General features: G+C 35.3%; 1 pseudogene; it reads right to left on the bottom strand.

The window, feature by feature from the left end:
• LOC136034459 (striatin-interacting protein 1-like) overlaps positions 1 to 21,190 on the bottom strand; it is a 53,680-nt pseudogene that overhangs the window by 20,779 nt on the left and 11,711 nt on the right.

Genomic DNA, 21,190 nt, shown 5'->3' with positions numbered 1-21,190 from the left:
GACGAACCATGGATTTTGGATATGACCCAAACAAAGAGTGTAACATTCTCTATGGAAGGGAACAAATTCACCCCAAGTGAAGAAAAGGTGACAAAGTTGGTGGAATCTGAAGACAATGTTGAACCTTCTAAGGTATTATGAATCTCCCCTTGGAAATAGACAGTCAAACAAGAATACAAGAGAACTATCCTTCAGCTTCTGAACAAGAAACGGTCCATAGGAAAGGAGAAGCGTAGAATCTTTCATCACCAAGAGCGCATTTCCGCACTATACCTTCTCAATCGAGGCATTTTCAGCCAAATCCAACCTTCTTCTGCTTCCATACTCCCCTAATGTGCCCCCTGCTTACTTCTACCTGCTTCCTGAACCAACTGATAAGAAAGAGATATGGTATAGTGTATTTGACACACACAAAACATAAGCCAATGACCACAAAAAAAAATTACAAATACAGTTAAAGGATTTAATTCAGATTTTTCATCAAAACAATTAAAAAGCAGAAAACTATACAAAAACACTAATACAAACAAACAAATAGGGCCATCACATAACACGCTCACGATGGGTTATACCATAACCAATAAATTATACCATATTCTTAATGCTAACAAAACACCCTTTCCCAACAACTTTTCTACCCAAGGCTAATACCCTTCATCCACTCCAAATTTCCTTTCTAAATACCCTTAATCCTTTAAACTTCCTCCAAAAACGCAATAACTTTTACCCCTACTCTCCACACATCGGGCAACTGTAAGACCCTCTTCATTCTAACCTTTCCAAAATATTTTCTTCTTCCCCAAAGTGGCCTAAAATTACCACTAATAGGAATTATCCCCTTATAATCCTCCCTAGATAGCCTCTAAAATATATCTCCTCTTCCCATTCCTCTTTTATCCTAGAATACAAACCAAGAGCCAGACTTTCTGATCTGGCACCCCAACTTTTAATTTTCCAAATAGACTAAAATAGAATATACCTGTTTGGACATCTCCCCAATTGCCTACTTCTAGCATACTCTCTATTCTATTCAACCGACATTCCGTATCCAGAATTGACTTATCTGTCCCATCCAAGATCATCTTGTTTCGTATAACAGACTCCCCCAATGCTTCCCTCACTGTCCTATGCTTTTCCATACTCACCCCTATACATTATTTGATTTGACTTCTGCTCCTCTTCGGTTTAATGTAGCTCTTTACTTTTCTTTAAATAACGTGTTTTGTGGAAAGTTCAATAAAATTTATTTCAGTTCGTTTTAATTGGCATAGGCTATCCTTTTTTCATTGGTCGGTTATTCAGTAAGGGACTAATTTGAAAGAGATTCATCGTAATATCTCGTAGGTACTGCAACTTTTTATTAAAGCACTTGCAGTAACCCCGAAAGTGTTTGAAATCCCCGCACCTCCTCCCCCTTCTGGCCACCCTTGCAGCCCCACAGGCGAGGGCAGAATTTTTCTCGTTTTAGCCGCAGTTCCAGTACTGAATAGATTTGAGCCCCTTGTTGGTGTGGGTAATCCTGATGACAGCCACGCCCACCAGGGAAACAAAATATTCTTACAATGACCTACAACAAGAACATCAAAAACCAGTAAGATAAAGTATTATAATTCTGAAGTTTTTTCCTTCCCTAGGTTTATTTACGCAAATGCTGAAAGTTTAAATTTTGATAATGTGGCTGAGTTAGAAAGTCTAGCTCAGGCAACAGAGGCATCTGTCCTAATGGTTTCTAAAGTTCATCGACAAAACCAGGAAATACCACAAAAAAAAAACAGGAAATCCTGAAAATATGTGGTTTTGATGAATTTATAAAAATGCGACCTGATGACCACCCACTGGGGAAAAAAGGTATCGGGGTTCTTATTTATGTCCATAAAATTTTAAGAGCAGCTAGACTTCATGTCCCTTTTTTACTAAGTACGACGAAGTAATGTGGGTCATTCTAAAACCGCGACATCTCCCCCGGAAATTCACTGGTATTGCTCTCTGCGCGTATTATTACTCGCCGGGTCAGACGAGTGAATACCTCCAAGCATTCGTAGAAAAGCTGCAACTCAGTTCGAATTTTGTGTTTGGCAAATACCCATCATACGGAATTTTCATGATGGGCGATACCAATGAATTAAAGCTCAATCACCTGGACGCCGGAATCAGCCTGAAGCAGCTCGTCAATTTTCCCACAACCAAAGGTGGTACCTCTCTTCACCGAATTTCCACAAATATGCACGAATTTTACAACATACCTACGACCGGGGCTCCGATTGGAGGAAGTTACGACTTTTCTCTTGAACTTAACCCCACCAAAGATCGATTACACTACAACTGTAACTATCAGTCGACCAATCACAGATGAGGGACTTCTGACTTTTGGCCAATGGTTAAGTTGCGAGAAATGGGAAAAATTTCAAGATGCTAAAAGTAGTAATGAAAAAGCTACTATTTTCCAAGAAACTTTGCTGCAAAATTACAAGGCCTGTTTTCCTGAGAAGTCAACAAAACGTTTCTCGTCAGATTGACCGTATATTACACAAGAAGTTAAGAAAATGGTAATGGAAAAGAGATGGCTTTTCTGTCATGGTAATACCCACCAAGCCAATATGTTGAAAAACAAACTAAGAAAAGTCACTCAAAAACACGCGAACAAATATGTAGAACGTGATGTTAATCATCTGTTCGAGTCTAAACCAAGCCAGTGGTACAACCGAATCAAAAGGATGACAGGCAAGGTGGAAAAAGAAGTCGATTTTGACATTGATGAAGATGACGCCGTAACAGCCAACTCCCTTAATAAACATCTGGGTAACATTTTGCAATCCCTCCCGTCGTTACTGAGCGAGGAAGTACCCACCCCTCCTCCTGAGTCTTTTGATTTCCCTTTAATATCAGAGTCCAGGTGTTTTTTTTAATTAAAAGGGCTTAAAAGAACAAGCATTACCCCTGTAGATATTCCTGTCGATCTCATCAAAGCATTTCCAGATTATTTTAGTGGCCCCCCTAAAACTCCTTTTGAATCAGGTGACAAAAACAGGTGAGTATCCATCAATTTGGAAAAATGGGCTCATCACACCAATACCAAAAAAAAAGATGCACCCTATGATTTTTCGGGTGTCCGACCTATCACCATGACACCCATTTTTAGCAAAGTCTATGAGAGTTTTGTTGAAGCATGGATGAAAGACTGTATTCTGGAGAAAATTGATCCGAGGCAGTTTGGAAATATGCCGAAACGTCTACATCTCATTACTTAGTAAGTATAATTGATAGTGTTTTACAAAAACTGGATGAACCAGATTCTTGGATAAATTTTATTACAATAGATCTAAGAAAAGCTTTTGATTTAATTTGCCACAATATTCTTGAAAAAAAAAACTTCTTGGACTAGGTGTACACTCATTCCTTGTGCGTTTAATTGCTAGTTTTCTTTCTGGTAGATGTCGACGGACAGGATATAAGTCCACCTACTCCGACCCACTGCCCATTTTTTGTGCAGTTCCCCCAAGTACCCTCTTGAGACCACTTTTGTTTCTAGTCATGATAAATGATTTAGCAACAACACTGGATGATCGCTGGAAGTATGTCGACGATCTGTTACTCATTGAATGTTGTCGAAAAAAACCTCCCAAGCAGAGCAGGTTCACTAATGAATGATATATGTCAAGATGCAAAGGTGGACAAAATGACTGTCAGCTTTGACAAATCTGTAATTTTAACCATTTCTTTTTTAAAATCTACGCCAGTTTTTAACCCACTTATTCCCAGTGCCAGTCACGTGACCGAAATTAGACTGATTGGTGTTCATATCACTTCGGATCTCAAGTGGAACAAACGTGTTGATGGCATGTTTAAAAAATAGCTAATTTGGCCATGAGGTCTCTGAAGTTGTTGGCTCGCCATGGAACCCCTGCACCACACCTCCTACGTATCTATTTCTCTTTTTTTCGTTGCACACTTGAGCACTGTTGCCCTGTATGGTATTTAGAGCTGACTAGAGAACAGTCGGACCGGGTTGAGAAGATGCAATACCGTGCCCTCCTAGTAATCTCAAAAGCCCCAAAAGAGCCGTACATATCCCTCCTTAATCAGTTTCAACTTCAAACCCTTCATTCCCCTTAATCAGGATTATTGTTGTTAATTGTATATATTATAATTTTGTGTATGTTAATTTTGACTTGTCGACTGATTTCCGTGTGTATATGACAATTATTGTTGTTAATTGTATATATTATAATTTTATGTATGTTAATTTGAATTCGTCGAATGATTTTCATCTGTACATGACAAAGAAAAACTAATAATCGGCTCTGTCCGTCGCATGCTTTTTTAATAAAGTGAATTTGAATTTGAATTCAGTCTTTTTTTAATCTCCCCTCGTATGAAGTTGTTCCGCCAATGTTTCGTTTTTTCTAGCCAAACTTCTTCTTTCAAAAAGAAATCTTTATTCCAGTAGCAGAGACGATTTCAGGTGGAGAATAGAGGGGACAATTGCCCTGGGTGCAGAAATTTCAGGGGAGTGAAATGTCAAATAAATTATTTGACAGATATAACCGTTTTTTAATTTTGAAATTTTATTTTTATTAAAATAAAGTAGAGGGTGCAGTTACTAAATGAAAAGAATTAATAAATTATTAATCAATTAATAAATAAAACTAAATTAAAAAAAAATATAAAATAGCTAAAATATAAATTTTTAATTATTTAATAAAGAGAAAATAACTTTGTCTGTAAATCATTTTTTTAATTTGATCTGTAAATTTTGTGGGAGACTGGAGGTTTTGGACCGGGTGCACAAGAGGCCAGAACAGCCACTCTCTAGATGGCACCAGTTTCAAATCGAAATTATAGATGGCAGACAGCAAGAAAACAAAGATTAGAACGAAGCAATACACTTTTTTAAGCTGATCAAAAATCTCTGACGAGCCGATCAAAGGATAAGACATCAGTTTCTTTGTACAAAAATCTGTTCATGAGACACACGATTCTGAAACTTTGGAAATTTTTGAAAACTTTGCTGAGCTGACCACTTCGCTGCTTTGTTACACGTCGAAAAAAAAGAGATAAATTATACAATGACTACAGAAAAACCATCCAGGTTTTGATCTGGTGCAACCATCTTTTTAGCAGAAAAATCATCAAGTATTTTCAATCTGTGTGATTTGATGACAAACGTGGAAGTATGGCCTCTCTATGCCCCTCCCTTCCCCCACTCAATCAGACTTTAAAAAAAAGCGGTTCCTTGTTTGAACCTATACCTGACAAAGATTTTCATTTAGTGGAAAGGCATAAAGTGGGCCCTTTAACTTCCCCGCTCCTCCCACCACCAAATTTCCTGGCAGAAAGGCAGTCATACGCGGCATATTTGAACCGCAATCAAAAAAATAAATTCAATCGGCAAGGTTGGATAATCATAGTCAACCAGAGGTCCGTCGAAACCTTATCAATTTTTATTAAAAACATAGACATGTTGCGCCTTTTTTTTAAAGGAAATCACACAAGGATTTATAATTTATATAATTGAAGACATACAGTAAGCCCAGGGTCCCTGCAGCGTCCTCACCCCTCCAACTATCAACTTCTGCAGTAAGTTAGGCATGTTGCGACAAAAGTGATCTTTAATTAACTCTATGAGGTATCTTAACCTCTATGACTAGAGGCTTGTTGGAAGCGGAATAATGCAGGCATTTTCAATCCATACTAATGATGCAAAAATTAACATGTCCCCTTAAACAGCCCCCCCCCCCTACTCTTCCCAAGGCTTAATATTTTATCGTTGGGTAGGCGTGTAAAACTTTTACAATGTCTACCACATTAGCCCCTTCTCAAGCAGGCTTCAAATTTTTAATGTTTGGCGCTTTTCCCTCTCTAATGAAAACTGATATATCAGCAGGGATCGGAGGTTACGTCCATCTTCAGTGGTGATGGGGCTACGTAACTGTGCTGATCTCTAGATATTTTTTTTTTTTTTTTGTCGAATCCATTTTGGGACAGCACACGTTCTCTTTATACAAGCAGTAACTAAAACATTTTAAGTAACATTGCAAAAAATGTCGTAGTTTTAAAGTTGTTAGTTAAGTGTTTATGTGGTAATCACACAGTGATAAACATAGGATCAAGTTGTTGTTTACATTTAATTTATCGGAAACAAACAAAAAGTAGTATGTTTTGGAAAAGTATCGTTAGCTTATACAAGCATCAGAAAAAAACTAAGAAATGTTATGTTTTGGAGAATAACAACACATCTTTTGCTTGAAATGCGCCACAAATAAATAACAAGTGCTATATTTTGGAGCAAAACAACGTGTGGTTTGCTCTAAATGCACTGGAAATGAATAACAAGCGCTATAACGAAGTATCATTATCTTGTACAAGCACGTCATTTTTAGAAATAATAAACTAGATTAGGTTTTTTGCTTTCGAACAAAGTATAACAAAATTATCTTTTTTATAAATGGTGTGCTTTAATGCCAATAAAACTGATTAAATGTTGATAAATAGATAATAAATTTAGTTTAAGCGAAAAAGCGAATTATGTGACCCACTTTTAGGAACGTGTCATTACTTTTTTTAAAGAAAGAATTCTTCTGGGAAAATATCATTTTAAAAGCTTTAAGAGGCCGACAACTACAGAGTTTAGTCAATGGCAGAGAAAACAATCCGAAGTGTTACTCCTGCAACACCCCTGTTGAAGCCGACCAAAAGCTCAGGCACCACTTCACCTAGCTTGTAAAGTAAACAGTAATCTTAGTATAGAATTACACTGAGTAAACTTTGGAACTATGCGAAAAAATTGAGCAAAGTGAGTACTTTCTGAAAATAAATTTACATTTTAGAAATAATCTTTCGTTATGCACTTATCTTCAAACAGACCCTATTTTAAAAAAATCAATTGGTAGTTTTATTTTACTACTCATACAAAATAATACATTTTGAACTTTTTAAAGCAATGATAACCAATTTCACCAAAAATTGCCCCCTCCTAAATTAATGCAGTCACCTGGGTAGGTGCGTAAGCACTTAGTGAGGAGAAAAGTTCCAAGCTCGGTTTACTGGTCATCCCTTGGCTCTTTTTGCAGGGTTACATGCACTTACCACTTAACAAGATCTAACAGTTGTTACCCCCTACCCCCCCCCCCAAAAAAAAACAACAAATTTTGCCTGTTCACATAATTTGGACAGAGCCCTAGCTTTATTATCCCACTGACGTTAAGCCGCGAGTCCAAGGCAAAATGTTGACTGAACTTTTATGAGGTAATGAAGCTAAGGCCGGTCCGCATTTTACAGTTTTTGTTCCTCGTTATTTATTCGAAGAGCTTTTCAGTTATTTAGATTCTTATTGGTTTTATTGTTTTAGTATATGTATTAGATTATGACATAGACGGTTATTAGTCACATAACCGAAATTTTTTCTTTGACTATGTTTTGGTAATTGTCTTCAGATAACTTTTCATTAACTTCTTGTCTAATCCCGCAATTTGTGGGCTAATCCTGGTCAAGATACTTTAACAATTCCTTAAGGACTGCAAAAATATATATTTTCTTTCATAGCAACAGAGAACCAACTTCCCTCCTTCATCAGCTTTAACTGGAAAATTATTGCACTCACCACAGCAAACTTATCTTACAATGTTTAACAGTCCTTCATAACTATAACTGAGAGCAATAGATTTGATTTCAGGGGTAATTTATTTTAGCGAAAGATTTTATTTAGTCTTTAACTTTGGAAGCCTATATGTGTAAGGTTTTTTTTATTAATTTACTTTATTTTTTATCTTAATTTGGTTTACTACTGAAACTTCGAAATCCCATTACAAAATAAACTACAGAAAATAGAAAGTCTCACCCTTCTTTGGCATAGGGGTTGTAGGTCTTGGACTAGGTGGTTGAGGTATTTCCCCAGCTTCTTCTAGAGCACGTCTTTCTTCTATTTCTGCCATTTCATCATCTAATGACGCTTCCGTGCCGTCCATATCAATACCACCGAGTGCGTTGACCAATGACTCATCAAGTGAACTCTGCTTCACAAGTCCCTATAAATTTTAATACAACTCCGTCTACAAAAAGCGACGTACGTCACAGCAAAACGTGCAAACATGCTGTAGCCTATATTCATCCAATTCTTTGGTCTTTCTAGAATAATTTATTAAAAACACGACCTTTAATGCTTCAGACATGCCTAGAGCGATATAAATTCAAATTTTATCATTTTGAGAAGATAATAATGATTGGTTTTTCGAATACAACAAACAACGTCCCAAAACCTTTGGCCTTTGAGATTTTACAATTCAAACATGTGATCACAACTTGGAACATGATATTCCTGAAAGCCGGTGGCAAACATCTGTAAGAATGTATTAAAATTTTGAAATGACTAGACATGGTACCACTTGGAACAATGTCCTGGAATGTAAGACTTGACATCCCATCTTGATCTGGAAACGAAAACCGGGCGACCAGAGAAAGTCTCTAGCAGACAGTCTAGAATCACCAAGATCCTTAGGTGTCTTTCACCAACAAAGCAATCGCTGGGATAAGGATTAGCTGAAGATTTCAGAAGACGAACACAACTTAGAAACAATAGGGAGATTTTCTCAAGACAGTAGAATTCAATTCAGTGAACATTTCGGGCTCTATGTCCAAGGACATAGGCCCTTGAAACAGGGCTGAAATATTCCCTGAATGGAATCCCGCAATCTTGAGAAAATTTCCTTATTGCTTCTAAGTTGTGTTTGTCTGATATGGAAAGGCAGCGTGGTCTTCGTCATTATTTATTTCAAAAGATAATACTGCTGACAGGTGGGTTGGATTACGTCACCCGGTCGTCCATTGATGTTCTTTATACAGATTTTTCTCTTGTCCCCACATACAGTAAAGTAAGCAAGTATTTAAACCACTTGGCTTTAAGGGAGATGGGGGTTCAAACCACCCCATCTAAGTGCCTGGTCCTCCCATTACTTTATGAGCGTTAATGGTACCTTCTTCGATCAACTTTTTCCTTGTCCACCCTATTTCACTGATTTGATGGGTATTAGCTTGTTGTTAATTTTCATATTTTATCATCTTCTTGTCTTTTTTGACTGCTTTTCGCACATACAAGCACATAATTACACATATTTTTGTATACATGCTGATCAAGTCCTTTTCTCGTCTCTTATTACTCAGTTTTACTGTTGTGACATTTAGATAATATTACCAGACAAAAAAAGGTCCTGGTACTAATGTTTATTTTGTAACAAAAAAAGGTTTAATTTTGAAAACTTCTAATTGATTTTTTTTTCACAACAAATTCATCAAAGAACTAAGAGAACTTCTTACCGTTCTAGCGTCAATTGGTTCTAATTGATCTTTTTTCACAACAAATTCATCAAAGAACTAAGAGAACTTCTTACCGTTTAAGCGTCAATTGGTTCTAATTGATTTTTTTTTTCACAGCAAATTCATCAAAGAACTAAGAGAAATTCTTATCGTTTAAGCGTCAATTGGTTCTAACTGATATTTTTTCACAACAAATTCATCAAAGAACTAAGAGGTTCTAATTGATTTTTTTTCACAACAAATACATCAAAGAACTAAGAGAACTTCTTACCGTTTAAGCGTCAATATTGGTTCTAAACTATTAAGCAGAGAAGTATAAATAGTATTAATCGAAATGTACAAAAGGATAGGCCATAGAATGTATTTCCATTCGAAAGTAGTAATTAAACAAGTATTAGTTGGGCACAAAAGCCCAAAGCCGGGACAAAAGAGTGAATGGGTTCTAGAAAGCATTAGTACTAACTAGGTTTAAAGTCTATTAGATATTGTACCACCGTCTAAAGCCAACAGTTACTGTACTCACTTCTAGCAGTTATATATTAGATAATAACATATACTATTCATCTAGCCATACCGACCACTTAAGTCTGAGGCGGACCATTTAGACGTTAGAATGTGCATATAAGTCTTGGGACTTCTCAAATCAAAAGTTTAATTTCTTATCTGTTTTTTCCATTAATATTATATCTATATTCCTTTTTTTTACTCTATGACTATTTTTTTTCTTTTTTTGCATATTTTAAAGAGTCAGTCAGCCTTGTTCTTGAAAAAAAAGCATTAACTCAGTTTAAATGACAAACCATACACAGCATTTAGATCATGTGGCTATGGTATATGGTTCCGTTGGTAAGCTCATTATTGAACGCCATATTTTACTAGAAAAAATAAGAAAAGCTTTACGCCATGAAGAAATTATTTAAATTTATCCAAACTAAATTAGCAGTAGCTTAATGAAATAATACAAGTCTCCATTAATAAATTTACTCCCCAAACTGGTTTTATTAAGTCGTAGGCTACACCTTATGATGTTAATCATGGCACAACACTACGGGAAAGGGAATAAAATAAATTACTCATCCTTCTGAGAATCCAAAACGGTCCCAAAACAAAATTAGATCACAAAAAAATAATAATAATTTAATTTTGAAATTCTTTGGAATATTAGCCAAAATTGGTTAGAAAAGTATAAATAGCAAATTTAACAGTAGTACAGTTTTTTCTCTTGGAAAATATGACTTAAACATACAATTTTTTTTTTTCAGTTGTCCGTCAGGCTACTCTGAAGAATAAAAAGAGATCAAAATAGTATGTTAACGCACTAACGGTGTGAGAAGAGTGTTGGCACAAACATATGTGCAAACACACTAACATTGGTAGAAATTTAAACCTAACTGCGCAAGATCAAGAGTAGCAAATCATCTACAATGCATAAGCGTCAAATAACAAAACTACAAATAAAAAAAAATGCCTCTTGCATACCCTGCGAAAAGGACGAGAGATACCTTTCACCTGATTTTGGACTTCAATCAAATCAGCAGCATTTGCAGGTGGAGAAGAGGCCCGCATCGTTTTCGCCACTTAACTGTATCTTCCATGCAAGAGCGTAGTCCATGGTATTTTCGCTTTTCATCTAAAATTTAACAGTTGTTGAGCAAGATTAAACTTAGTAGATGTTACACATTTAGAAGAAGGACAAACGAAGATTTCTTGGGGTATTTCTGGTTTCCAAACTTCCCGTTTTGTTTTAACTTCAGTTATTATCGGCAGTGATCCTCCCCTATTTACAGTTTGTTGCAGTGAGCTATTTAATGATCGAACACTGATTACAAGAAATCCCAAAGAAGAAAAATATTCAATAATCGTGTTTCAATACCTTATATACATATACATAAATTTATAAAAAGTGTAAGCATGAAGGGTGAACAAGCATGTCTCTATCAAGCATATATTACTCTTAGACGATAGTATTAAAGATTAAGGAATTAGAAGAATCAAGAGCCGAGCTATATATATTTTTTGAGTTTTTTATTTTATCAGTTGTAAAACTAAAACGTAGAAGGACCGTGATACTTTCATAGCTTTTCAAGGGAAACACTTTCTGGTACCAATAAAAAAGAAAAAAATATTGTTAATATATTTGAAGACAAAAACTTTCTTTTGAATTTTGTAAATATTTCAAGTATATCTTACAAAAAAATCATTTAAACGTCATATTTTAAAACTAGCCACGTGAAAATTATCTGCATAAAATTTCTCCAGTTTTGAATACTGATAGCACTAACATGTTGAACAACACTTCATATTTCAAGATGCAAGATTCACTTAATAAAAGTTGCTATCGTAGTTATAGGCTAATGTCACAGATAATTTACTCTCACTTTTACGACATAAAGTAAAAACTAAATCCAATTTATCACACCAGTAAAAAAAGGAATGAGAGAATTACTGAAACGATCTGTCATGCAGCACGGCACCGGTCTACACTGTCGTATGCTTATATTGAATGCAGCGCAACTCATAACTGACTGTAGTTAGGATTCGTAGAGAAGCGGGGCAAATTTATAATTAAAATACTTGGTTCTGAAGATAATTTTTAAGGCCCGTTTTTACAGCATTTCTAGCTCATCTAGAAACAATTCTAAATCATTTGACGCACTAACACCAAAGTAGAGATGTATGATGTCAAAATAAATTACAAAAAAACAGCAAAATAGTCTACCACGCCATTATCACAGAAAATGCACACTATTAAAAAACTATTAAATGCATAGTAGTAAGCATGTTAAAAAATTAATTCTGAATTTTCTGACAAGCGCACCAAGACATTTACTCCTCTCTTCTACATTAGGTTAGATCCGTGATTCCCAACAAGGGGCACAGGTCCCATAAGCGGGACATGGCAATATTTCGGTAGGTCATGTGCAAGAGGAGAGAGAGAGAGAGAGAGAGAGAGAGAGAGAGAGAGAGAGAGAGAGAGAGAGAGAGAGAGAGAGAGAGAGAGAGAGAGAGAGAGAGAGAGAGAGAGAGAGAGAGAGAGAGAGAGAGAGAGAGAGAGAGAGTAAAATTACTCGTCATTACGTACATTGCTAGTATATTTTCATGTGAGCAGTGTATAGAGACAAGCATAAGAACACAGCCTCCAATTTTATATTCCTATCTGTTCTTAGAAAAGGGAACAAAATTGCTATCTCAAAATTTGTTCATAGAATTATTCAAAACACATTCAATTTCATTTGATGTGTTGGAGGGCTATTGGTTTCTAATAAACTCAAAATAAATTAAGAGAAGCTGTGGGGCCAATACAGTGAGGTACAGCCTTGGCAGTCGACACAATCTTCAAAAATATAGTCTAAGTAAAAACTGCACAACATTAGACTGTAGGCCTACCTAGTCGATGGGAGAGGGGGCGATAATTCAGTTCCATTTATTTGGTTTTATTTCACCATTTGTAGGATGGAGGTAGTGCAGTATTCATGATTATCTAAACTCTGATTCATTTCAACCAGCCACGTATGCAAAGGGTCCCTAGCTACGTTCATTTTCCAAAATAAATTGACTAGACCCTGAAAAGTATTTGGTGGTTCGATACAATTTGAGTTTGAGCTGCAAGTCTGAGGTTCGCAAACCCCTAGGTAAAGAAATACATGCGTTAATATAATTCATAAGGCAACATGTGTAACTTTTTTTAAGTTCATGGTATATGAGCTACCTATATGTCCGCGTTGAACGTTTGCTATGTCTATCTGTATGGCCCTGTTGAGGTAAATGTTTGCTTCTTTTCAGTTTAAATTCAGTTGTCGCAATTTCACAGGCAAGATGTTGATATATGGTTTTTTATTTAGAACAGATATTCAATAACAGAAGTCTCCAAATGTAATTAATTTGTTCACTTGAATTCATAAATAGAAAATTATGACAAAAATGTATGTTCTTTCGTGACATACGGGCAATTGTTTTCACCTGTGTTTAACTTAGGATTTGTTTATTTTTAGATAACTCCTTTTCTACCCAAGTGATTTAAGCATTTTGATTTATCCCAACTCATTTTGGATTTCAAAATTTTATTAGGTAGTATGTAGCCCCTTATGTACCTCACCAAAGGTTCTTACAACAGAGTACATAAATCTTCGTATCAAGTGCATTGTAGTTTAAATAATTACACATAGTTAAACAAAATTCAGTACAACACTTACACTACCTAATTAATGAGAAATATCAATGGTCAGAAGAAACCTCACGAAAGTCTCGGGTTATATTAACTCGAAATTCTGCTTGTTGATTGTCTGATTACAGAAGAACTGGAAACTGATTACTGCTAGTATAAAGTCGTCCACTTTTTCCATCTTTGCTTGGAAGCCGGTAGGAAACAAAAAGGGTTTTTTTCTTCTTCCTTTTTTTTTGTCCCCAATACCCAGATGTTGAGCAGCAAAGAAGCATTCTCAGATAAACCTAAGCAGGGTCAAATTATGTTAAAAGAAACAAAAAGTAAAGCTTACTCTGCCTCCAAGTTAAGGAGCTCAATAAAAATGTGAAAGATGCCATTTCGGTAGAGAAGAATGCAATTTTTTCTAGCAATCTCTTGCTGCTCCGCGTCACTTTGCACTTCACCCCAGCATCCCTGAAAACAATAAACACAACGTTAGTTGGAACAATCCTTCCAGGTGAGTAGTTTGTACCTACAAAATCAAATAAAAATGACTACAGAGGCACAATTTTTATGTCCATGATTCATTTAACTTAGAACATTTTGCCCATGGAGCTTACCTATCCCATTACAGAAGACTTAAAGTGGAATCCATTTATCGTGCCAACTCCAAAACCCCAAAAGTTCTTGAGTGTTCACATTTTTTATGTGAACAGTCTTCCTAGGACCATAGTTTACATTCAGGATAAATATCAGTCAATTGTGTTAATACAAAGAAATGTTAAAATATCCTTCCTCTCTTTCATTCATTCCCTACCAATTCACTGGGCTACGCATCTTATAAAATTAAGATTTATTTAAACAGAAAGCTCGAAAGCCCCGTGGAGGGCTGGAGAACCCTTTACTAAGATCTTGAAACCTTAAAAAGTCGTTTTGACCCCAAAATTCCAATCCCAGATTTTTCCAGTTTTTGGAATATTTCAGTACCTGGGACCATAATGGGCTGGTAATAATTTCCAGGTCGGTATAATATGAATAAAATAACATAACCTATGGATTGATGAATGAATGGGTATAGAGTTCCTTATGTAAAATGTAATTTTAAGTAAGTTCCTTATTCACAATAAACACACGTAAAAAACAGCTGGTAATCTTCTAGACTTTACATTATTGAGCCTAAAAAAACACACACACGAAATAACGAGGTATCTTAATACTCCACGCTAAATTCAATTCATTTAGTATCCACCTCATACAAGACTCAAGTCATACAAATTTTTATCCAGCAAAACTCAACCTACATAGAAATCAGTCCACACAAAATTCATCAATTAGAAATCCAAAATTTATTCATTAGATGACTAATCATTGGATGACTGGCAATGGAAACAAAAAACAATACAGCCCCCTTTTTTGAAAACTGCTCACAATAAATGGATGTAGAAAGTGCGGGAAGGAGGGGGGATTGTAAGTGGCTATACATCTCTTCACTTTTTGCGTGATTGCAAAATAAATTGTCGTAAGTACGGTCATCGTTGACTCCTACATCGTTGAAATTGCTATTAGCATCACACAATCATTTAAAACATTGCAAAAGGCTCCTCTGATGTGTTGTGGCCAATATCCCTTCCACCTGATAATCAGTTTTGACTTTGTTAAAAATAACAAATGCCCTAAATGTGCATTTTAGCGTTCATTTTTAAACTATAAGATGATGTGGGTTGGAAAGCAACCAGCGTCTCATTCGATAAGACTACAATTCACTCTTTACTTTCCTGTCATGATAGATGAACTGAAATTCTGTAAAAAGTTTGTTTCTCTATTGAAAATAAAACTGTATGCAGTGTTCTGTAAAAACGATAATAATTTCCACCAGGCACCCAAAAGTAATACTACCAAAGAACTGTGTCAGCCGACTGGCTCAGAAACTATCCGTAGAAGTGATCCAAGCTACACTGTCTAAACACCTACTTCTGATTTCACAACCAGTCCAGAAGTTCGTTACAGAATTTCAGTTCCTAAAAATTTCGCAGAATAAAAACCCTTCTTTATACAATTCCCATAATACACGGAAAATATCCAAGAGTCTAAACTTTAAGGCAAGAGTTAATAAATTGCTACTTCTGTGAATATTAAAGTTTAAGTTTAAATTCGACTGTTCCTTGGATAGGCTTAAAGCACGGTGATTAGTAAAATAAACAGACTCACAAAACTCGGTTAAGGCTAACGCCACAAAGGCCATCACCATAATACGTCAGCTTAAAGTTGGGTCATGGATTAAGATTGTTATTTGCCACTCCTTCCTTACATTTATGCGTGTCTTTTTGAGCCCCCCCCCTCCCCCCCCCAAAAAAATAACAAATTCTACGCTACGGATTATACACGTGCTCATCAAGCAAAACAAAAAAGAGAAATAGAGTGCCCAAAATCATAGCCAACAAGCCCCGAAAAGGTCATTACGGTCATCTCTTTCCCTGAATCTTGGACCAACCTGACACTAAAAGGGACACATAAGCCAATTTTCAACCACTGGGGGAGAGGGTACACATATACAAAAAACTGTTTAGGACGCAATTTGTTAAGTGCGTATGGGGGGAAGGGTACTTCGGGTATTCTCAGAAAGAACTCCATCAGCCAAGCCTGTTTTAAGGTATATCAAACAGTTCGTGGTAACGAACTGTAGTAAGGAGCGACCCGGCTCAATAGTAACCAAAACTCTAAAAAATTGAATTTTGATATCAATAGCTAAATCAAAAGAATCGCATTTTAATGCTGATTTTAAATATATAAGTTTCATCAAGTTTAGTCTTACCTATCAAAAGTTACGAGCCTGAGAAAATTTGCCTTATTTAGGAAAATAGGGGGAAACACCCCCTAAAAGTCGTAGGATCTTAACGAAAATGACACCATCAGATTCAGCGTAATAGAGAACCCTACTGTAGAAGTTTCAAGCTCCTATCTACAAAAATGTGGAACTTTGTATTTTTTGCCAGAAGACAAATCACGGGTGCGTGTTTATTTGTTTGTTTTTTTGTTTCTTTTTTTTTCCCAGGGGTCATCGTATCGACCAAGTGGTCCTAGAATGTCGCAAGAGGGCTCATTCTAACGGAAATGAAAAGTTCTAGTGCCCTTTTTAAGTGACCAAAAAAATTGGAGGGCATCTAGGCCCCCTCCCACGCTCATTTTTTTCCCAAAGTCAACGGATCAAAATTTTGAGATAGCCATTTTGTTCAACATAGTCGAAAACCATAATAACTATGTCTTTGGGGATGACTTACTCCCCCACAATCCCTGGGGGAGGGGCTGCAAGTTACAAACTTTGACCAGTGTTTACATATAGTAATGGTTATTGGGAAGTGTACAGACGTTTTCAGGGGGATTTTATTTTGTTTGGGGATGGGGCTGAGGAGAGGGGGCTATGTTGGAGGATCTTTCCTTGGAGGAATCTGTCATGGGGGAAGAAAAATTCAATGAAAAGGGCGCAGGATTCTCTAGCATTACTATAAGAAAACAATGAAAAATAAACATGAAAACTTTTTTTCAAATGAAAGGAAGAAGTAGCATTGAAACTTAAAACTAACAGAGATTATTACGCATATGAGGGGTTCTAAAAATACTTTAGCATAAAGAGCGAGGTATTTAGGAGGAGATAAATACCTTGCTCTTTATGCTAAAGTATTTTTAGTAATTTCAACTATTTATTCTACGGCCTTTCTGATTCAGGGTTCATTCTTAAAGAATTGGGACAAAACTTACGATTTAGTGTAAAGAGCGAGGTATTAACGAGGGTACAAACCCCCTCGTATACATAATAAAAATATAAGGTTATGAAAGTTTGTTACGTAAGTTAATTCTTAAGTTACGTATATTTTTTACTAATAAAAACGTTCGTTAAAAATTAAAAGTTCTAGTTGCCTTTTTAAGTAACCGAAAAATTGGAGGGCAACTAGGCCTCCTTCTCCACCCCTTATTTCTCAAAATCGTCTGATCAAAACTAAGAGAAAGCCATTTAGCCAAAAAAAGAATTAATATACAAATTTCATTTTAATAATTTATGTGCGGAGAGCCAAAACCAAATATGCATTAATTCAAAAACGTTCAGAAATAAAAAAGTTTGACTTTTTGCCACAATTCTACTTTTTAAAACAATTAAAAGCTTTAGCGTAAAGAGCGAGGGATTGCGGAGGGGACAACCCATTTCATATACGGAGTAATTTCTGTTCATTTTAAGTTTTAATGTCGCTCCTTACTTTCAGCTAAAAAAATTAGTTTGTTTTATTTAATTAATATTAAAAACTAAAAACCAAACATAGCTACTAAAGAAAGCAAAGATTCTAACAAGAAAAAAAATATTTCGGACCAGTGCAATATAAAGAACAGCTCTAGCTGCTTTCATTCTCAGCAATTTGCTTGTAAGTTCCAGCCTATCAGACAACTTCATGAGAATTGTTTTTCTAGTATTAGGTGATGCTGTCATCCATTGTAAGGTCATACCAAATTCTGTCATTGTTTCTTCAAACGCCTAAAAAAGGACTGAGAAGCAAGTATATATACATGACTTTGTTTGGGAGGGTGGAGAGGGCAGAAATTTTAAAAATGCTCGCAAATTATATGAATAATTGAATTAATTATTAAGACTTCACGAAGGGAGGAGGAGGCAGTCTTTTGGTACAAAACTGAATTAAGAAAGTCGATCTTTCGGATGCAATAGAATTGTCTGAACTAGCAGGATCAAACTAATTTTTTTTCATAATGCCAATTTTCGTTTAAGAGACTGGACTTTAAATATACATGTAGTTTCTATTTAATATTACTGGTTGACTTTTCAATTGCACATTTGACAATTTTTTTAGTGTCGAGATGATTTTTCTGATATATCATTGCAAGTGTTCTAAAAGCACTTCAACCAATTTAGACATTAGTGTGATGTTCATCATTGGTTTGACGTTTCAAATATTCGTTGAAGTCTATAAATATTGGGTTGAAGTCTTAACACATATTTCATAGGTATTAATTGAGGTTGCATACCGAAACTAGATTTCCTAGAGGCCTCTCATGCCGCACAGGAAATATCACTGGCATAGCTTATCTAAATATGTTTTGTTTACCATTTTCATAAGGTTTATGTTTATGGATACACAGTATCTGGGGGCAGGGGTTTTATTTCCTGCAAAATGGGATCATCAATGGCATTTCTTTTTCTGTGTTCAATCGAACATGACCAAAATAACAAGCCCCTTTTTCACATCAAAAGCAGAATAATTTTAATGGAAAACAGTAAATATCTAAAACTTAAAATCACATAAATTTATAGTTTAGTTTTCAGTTAAAGTGTTGAGTTATAGCTTGTTTTTACATAAGAATTCTTGTTTCAATCCAAATGATTAAATTGGGCGTTTAATAAATTCAATCTTAGAAATTTTAAAATGATCTATGAGACTATTATTACCCCATGCATGGAGTACAGTTCTTCAATGTGGTATCCATCAAATAAATCATATTAATCCTTTGTAAAAAATAAATACATTCAAAGACATGCATCTTAGTTTGTCCTGTACCGTAAGCATTTACCATATAAGGCATGGACAGAAGTACTAGAATTACCAACCTTGGAATTCAATGGGAATCGATGTGACCTTATTAATACCTACTGTATTGCTCACGATATTCCCTATGTAAACCCATTCAGAGTTTAAATTTTCAAGGTCACGCAACACATCAGCACATGCATCAAATTTACTCATCAGAGTCTTAAAAACACGCAGGAGTTTTAAGTTTTGTTAATAGGTTCCACCAGACTTGGAGCACCTTACCAGACGACCCTGTTATCCTAATCTTCTAATCAATTTTACGATTTAAAATTGTGAAATACTTAAACCTATGGTAAAAAAATAGTATGCCTTCTTTGGCGCTTCCAGGATGAGTTTTATAGATTAAGGCAAGTTTCTCTCAGACGATTTATTAATGTAAAGAAAAATTACATCAATACGTTAAATACTTCTTAAAAATCTTTTTCCGTTCCTCATAGCTCAGTAGTACGAATTAAAGGAGCTCTCACAAGCTGGTCTGATTATGTTTCATAAGATCTCAGAGATTACAAACTACTCTACCAGCTACTGTTTCTGACAGAACCATCTGCACATATTTAAGATATACATGACTCTAATTTTACAATTTAGAAAATTCTTTCCAGTTATGACAGACAATATCCTCTCTTATTGTTGTCTGTGAAACAGATATATGTTGGAACAGCACCCATTCCCATGGAAGTATTTCAGAAACTTTACTAATATGAACTACTACCAGATGTGCATTCAAAACGAGATTGTGATATTCTTAGCAACTGCATCAATGATTTAAACAATAATTGAAAAATTAAATTCCAAAACAAATTTGTAAATTTTTTAGTGGGGCTCGAGCTATGGTAACCCTTTCTTTTCGCACATAAAATTCCTTCAGCTTTTTATTATGTATTCGTGAAATTCTTGTTGTAGCTTCAACTTTTTTGCTCAACAGTATTATATAAATGTAAGCACAAACTACGGGAAAGTGAACAGCACTTAAAACTAAATTGGGTTATTAACCCCCCTCACACATACATGCTGTGCCTTGATCCACCACTTTTAGGGTGCATTAAGAATTTACAGGACAAGATTTTTCCATATCAAAAAAATAAAAACATCACATATAATGTATATAAACCTTAGATAACAGGGTAAATTTTTTTGCATACCTTCAAATTCAGTTGAAACTCAGGGACTTCTGTATATGTATAAAGTTCTGCAATATCATTCGCATATGAATCTGAGTCATCATATACAAAATCAATATCTGGACAGTCAGATCCACACTAAAAAACAAAAACATGATAACAAAAACTAATGCTTGAAAACGAGCATAAATAATTGCACTGAGGGAAATACCAAAAAGATCAAAATTCTTTTATACATTCGAAAAATCTATAAAAGTAAATATATCAAAAGCCAGAGAATTTTTTCAAGGCAGGGAAGAAATTTCCATTCCCCTGTTTGGCTCAATATCCTGAGACCTTTTCCCTCCCCTTGGCTAATTGTATGAATAAAAGCCAAAGAGTTAGTGGCCATACAATTAGTGTTGCATAATATTAAACGTTCATACACAAAATATTGGCAAGATCATATCATGTTTTTATCATGTAAGCAAGAGTCCAGGATTCATTTTTTCCCTTCAATTAAATTAAAATAACTATGTTTCTAAGATATTAGCAAGCTCATACCATATTTTTATTATGTAAGGAAGAGTCCTAGTATTCCATTTTTTCATTTAATTAAATTAGAAAAAAACATGCTTCTAAAATAAAATTAAAGAACAAGAGTTAAGCTGAAAAGAAAGAGGTATTCGGTATATGAGGAGGGATACTCCCTTCTCCACTCCCCTGTTTGAGCTAGGGTTTCATGGTATTTAACTGAAAGAATTAACGAGCAACAACAAATGTAATTAATGGGTAGCTACAAGTGTTTTACTTATCAATTACCTCTGAAATACTTAAACTGTGAACTTTCTTTCAAAGCAAATGCTTATAGATAAGCTCCTACATTCCTGTGCCATCTGAAATATACTTTTCATTCCAATAAAATTACCTTTGTGTTTTGGCAATCATTATTTAAGCATCAGGGGAGGGAAGCCAAGCTTTGGTTTAAAGAGGACAAAGTTGAGGAGGGACATTGCTCCTTATATACGGAATAATTTCTGTTTTTT

This window comes from Artemia franciscana, chromosome 1 (assembly GCF_032884065.1).
Source record: "Artemia franciscana chromosome 1, ASM3288406v1, whole genome shotgun sequence".
In the NCBI taxonomy this organism is placed as follows: domain Eukaryota; kingdom Metazoa; phylum Arthropoda; class Branchiopoda; order Anostraca; family Artemiidae; genus Artemia; species Artemia franciscana.
This window is presented reverse-complemented; position numbering and strand designations above follow the sequence as displayed.